Source organism: Gossypium hirsutum, chromosome A12 (assembly GCF_007990345.1).
Source record: "Gossypium hirsutum isolate 1008001.06 chromosome A12, Gossypium_hirsutum_v2.1, whole genome shotgun sequence".
Lineage (NCBI taxonomy): Eukaryota > Viridiplantae > Streptophyta > Magnoliopsida > Malvales > Malvaceae > Gossypium > Gossypium hirsutum.
The window spans coordinates 105,836,464-105,841,754 of record NC_053435.1 but is presented as its reverse complement, the minus strand read 5'-3'; the positions used below and the strand labels follow the sequence as shown (position 1 = coordinate 105,841,754).

At 30.7% G+C, this 5,291-nt stretch overlaps 1 long non-coding RNA gene across 1 annotated transcript; it reads left to right on the top strand.

Annotated features, from left to right (window-relative positions):
- On the top strand, positions 1-983 carry LOC121211164 (uncharacterized). The gene is made up of 2 exons (XR_005906526.1): positions 1-287; positions 454-983. It is a non-coding gene; the product is annotated as an uncharacterized lncRNA (long non-coding RNA).
- Positions 984-5,291: the final 4,308 nt, after the last annotated feature.

The window sequence follows — 5,291 nt, the reverse complement described above, 5'->3', positions numbered from 1 at the left end:
ATGTCCTTTAAAAAGAAAAAAAAAAGGAAACCCTAATGAAGCAAAGCCACAATTTCCTTCCCTTTTCTAAAAAAATAGAGTAAAAAATTTCAAAGCCATTACCCCATTCGGCTAACCCCTAAAACTTTGAGCAAATCAATCGCCACCACTGTAATAGGTGGTTATCGACATGCACGGATCACACTTAGAACCTTGGTTCAAAGATTACCAATCTCAGCCCTTGAAATCTCATCTTGACCTTTGATTTCGACAAAGGAGATGAAGATTCCAATGGCCTATTTGCGAAGGTAAGCACTCCCCTTCCCTTTTTTGTTTTTAAATGCAAATAAAAAAACAAAAATGCACATAAAAATGAAGGAAGCAGATAAAAAAGGCAAAAGATCCAGAGACTTAAAAACAGAAATCACCTTTTAAATTGCTTTTGAATTTTTCTTTTCAATATGCTTCTCTCAGTGTGCATAAAGAAAGAAGAGGATACATTGATATTTCTTGGCTTTTTATAGCCACAACAAAAGAGAAAAAATACAAAGTTTCTGCTTGGTTTTTGCTCTTTCTGCTGTGTCCGTCCGTTGCTTGTCTTCTTTTACAGGTACGGAGGCAACGTGGCGGGGGTAGCTGGCGCGTACGGAGGCTGCTGGTGGCGCAGTTGCTGCTAGGGTTAGGGTTTGCTGCAAACATGGTTTAGGTTTTGGGCCTTTTTGGGCTTAGGGTTTTATTAGTTTTGGGTTTTTAATTTAGGTTATATAATTTGGATTTTGATGATGGACTATTAATTATTTGGTTTTTTTTATGTTTTTTAATTGTTTGGGCTGGTTAATAGTTTGGGCCCGGGTAAATTTGGGTACTTACAACGGTAATTATACTTTTTTAATATAAAAATAAATTGATGTATTTATTTCTTTAAATGTATAGAATTGAATCAAAATCAAAATTGTATATATATTTGAACCAAAATTAAAGTTCGTGTATCAAAGTGCACATTAAATTAAAGTTCATATATGATTTTGATTTTTAAATCTTTAATATATAATGTTAGTAAGGTGCACAAGCATTCTAGGAAACAATCTTATATGAAAGCTTAAAATTGTAACAAGTGGACATCCTCATCGATTGACACATCATTATTATTAAAATAATGATTAGGCTTTTTTTTTTTAAATTACAATTGAATCAAATATCGAAATCTATTTGAAGTCAAATTAAAATAACTTTAGAGAGAACCGACACATAATGAAATTTAATAAAAATAAATTTAGAATGATTAGATTTAAATTTAAATACTCAAAAGTCTGGTAACCTCAATCGCAATTGTAGTGAAGTGATTTTGGGAAGTGAGTCAATAGCTTCTCCAATGAATTAAAGCATTTCTTTACATCCTATTGATTTACTAAAGATTGGTTAATGATGATTTGGATTGAAACCTGCGAATCTACATTTTATCAAATAATTATATGTGATTTGGAGTGTTTAATAGTTCTTTAGTTTTGTTTTGGTTTTTGCAATTTTAAGGATTATCATAAATGTGCTTCAAAATTTCCAACAATTTGATTGCTGTTGTTGAAAGATTAAACATCTAATCTTATGAATTTTGGGTTAAAATTTATTATTTATGATTTTTTTTATGACAACTTCGAATTTGAATTTTTATTATTATTTATTTTGAAGTGCATCTATGATTATTTTTTTCTATATAATAGTCCATCGTTTTTATTTTGGATTTTGCAATTTTAAGGATTTAGGATTATCATAGATGTGTTTCATAAATTTTCCAATTATTTGATTGTTGTTGTTGAAGGATTAAATAACCAATATTATGAAGTGTGGGTTAAAAATGATTATTTTTAAAATATTTTACGACCACTTCGAATTTTTCAATTTTTTAAATTTTTATATATTTTTACAATTTCACTAAACCATACAAACCTAATGAAAAGAAATTGGAGAAGAAATGTTGCGGATGGTGAATATTGTGCAAGTGATCAAAACTTGGGAATCATGTTTGAAAAGGAGTTTGTTAATATTCGTAGCTGAAAATGATTAGGTAGCTTTGCCTAATTTTTCAACTGAAAACTAATTACTTCTGTCTAAAAATCTTGGTGAGGCATCTGGGTATACAAATTCATAGGAATCAGACCTAAAATAGATTAGGATTATCACAAAAAGTGCATGCAATATGTGCACGGAAAGAGGTGATAAATTTAATTTACTCTGATAATCATACATGAATATAGAGAGGAAAGAGATGGAGAAAATTCCTATGCATATATAATGGGAAGTCTCATGTTGATAAGAATAGGGTAATTTCTTTTAATTTTATTAATAGACCTCCAGAGTATTCATAATATTTATATCACGTAAGAATAGGAAAGATATATAATATATTTAGATATTCCTAAAAGATAATATACCATAATAATATCCTAATACCCTCTCAAGTTGGAGCTTGCAGATTATAAATGCCCAACTTACTGAGAATATATTCAAATTGTGGTTTACCAAGCACCTTTGTAAAAATATCAGCCAACTGAATGGAGGTTGGAACAAAAGAATATGCAATAAATGCATCTTGGATTGCATCCCTAACAAAGCGACAATCCACTTTAATTGCAATATATAACACAAATTGACTATCATAAAAAAAATAAAAAGAAAGAAAAGGAAATAGCTTTACGATGATAAACACCTAAGCTCAATAGCAAGGCCTTCAGTGTAATAGCCCGATTTTAGGCTTAGTCGGAACAGTGGTTTCGGGACCACAAATCCGACGAAAAAAAAAATGTAATGGCTTGAATTTTCAGAGGTGTCGGAACGGTGATTCGAGATCACTAAATTCGAAAAATGAGTAGAAAATATTATTAATTTAGTAAGTATAAGTTAAATATGAAGTTAGGAAAATTTTTGAAATAGTGAATAGTGCACTAGAAATAAATATTAAAATAATTAGAATCGAAATGAGGTATCAAGACCTCGGGGATTTTAAACTGAGCCATAAATATTTTTATAAATATTCATGGAGTGTTAAAAAGTTAGTATTAAAGTTTCGTTAAGAAATTTTAAAGTTCCGATAATTAATTGAACAAAAAGGACTAAATTGTAACAAATGCAAAATTTTGGGAAATGATTAAATAGCTTAAATGATAAAAGGAAGAGGGCTTTAAAGGCAAATAGACCCAAGGTCTATTTGGGCTGGACGGCAGAGGCATGAAATCAGCAAGAAAGTAAGGAGAATTAAGGGCAAAATTGGAAAATTGCAAAATTTGCTTAATAAAGTTAGGACCCAAGTGGAATTATCTAGATTTCTCTTCATTTTTCTGAATTCTCATCAGCTAAAACACCATGGAAGGGCTTCTTCAAGCTGGTTCTTCATATTTTTATTACAAGTAAGTTCAATTCTTGACTATTTCTTGAAATTTTTGTATTTTTATGACTTTTACAACTAGGCCCACTTGTTAAATCCATTAGTTTTTGATTTTATGAAAGAAGTTGAAAGTTGATATGAATATGTGCTGGAAGTATATGATGATTTAGCATGAAATTAGAGCTTTAAATTGTTCATATGCTGATTTTATTGAAAGAATTGAATAGAAAGTGAATGTTTGGGACCTAATAGTAAAAGAGTTTGAAGATAGAGTTATATGTGGAAATTCTGAATTTCAATAGTTGTGTAACAACTTATAATGTCTAGTAAAGTACTAATTGAGAAAATTAGATTAATTGAGGGGTTAATTGAGAAAGGACCGAATTGTATAAACTGTGAAATTTGGGGCAAAATGAAATCAACATTTTGCACTAAAGCAGTTTTGGACAGCAGCAGTAGTGTAACTTTGAAAAATCACCAAAAATTGTAGAGATTGAATTAGAGGATGAATAAAATATGAAACTAAAGCTTATTGAGTCTAGTTTCTTATAAAAGAAATGATGTGAGCAATGGAATTGTAAATCATGAGATATAATAGATTTTGTGAGACAAGGTCAGAATGAATTCGGGTTCCCCTGTTCTGACTTTGGAAAATCATTAAAAATTGTACAAAAATGATTATGAGTTATAGTTTATATGGTTAGAATCCTTAATGAGTCTATTTTTAGAAGAAACAAGCTAAAACATCATCTGAATTCTGTACAATGAGATAATTAATTTTTAGTGAAGAGTGGTCGGAACTGTCAGACAGCGAAACAGGGGAAACTTTAAAGAATAAACTGTACTATTTGGCTGAACCAAAAATTATGAAAATTTTATGGTATGAAGATATGTGAGTCTAGTTTCAGGGAAAATTAACGGATCTTAATTTGGAGCTCTGTAGCTCCGGATAAAAATAATTTAGTGACTCTGACTCGGATAAACAGCTTTGAATATACATGTTAGTGAATATTGAAATTATGGTTAATGTTGTTTAAGTGTGTTATACACATTAAGGATGTGGAATGGAGAGGAGGAGGAGGAAAATTGGGAAATATATGAATGATTCGTGTATAAATGGTCATATGTTTGATTATAACTCATAAACGATGAAATATGAATGATGCTTATTTTTGTGCATTATTGGTCATGGTTTAAGCTCATGTGTGAAAATAAAGTTTCATAGTATGTGTGTATGGTATATTCAGTATATGATTTGGCATGAAATAATACCATGAATGGTTTATGAATTAACACATGTTGGTAAGCCTGATATATGAATAAATGATCAAATTGAGCGGAACGCCGGATTTGAGTACTTCTGATCAAGTGACAAAGTGATAAGTGGTAGCTTTAGCTACACTTATCTGATCAAGTGACAAGTGGAAAGTGATAAGTAATAGCTTCGGCTATACTTATCTGATCAAGTGACAAAGTGATAAGTGATAGCTTCGGCTACACTTATCTGATCAAGTGACAAGTGAAAAGTGATAAGTGATAGCTTCGGCTATACTTATCTGATCAAGAGACAAAGTGATAAGTGATAGCTTTAGCTACACTTATCTGATCAAGAGACAAAGTGATAAGTGGCTACACTTATCTGATCAAGAAACAAAGTGATAAGTGGCTACACTTATCTGATCAAGAAACAAAGTGATAGGTGGCTACACTTATCTGATCAGGGACAAGTGATAAGTGATCATACGTAAGACCATAGTTATACTATGGCAAAGTGAAAGTGAAGTACTCAATTTTCCGTGACCGTTCCCTAATTTGATTAAGGATGGTAAGTGACAAATGGGCCCAAAAGAATTAAAGTAAATGGATAAGTGGTAGTGTATTTATATCAGGACGATGTTGTTATTCAAACTAAAGTGATATTTTCATTGCTAAA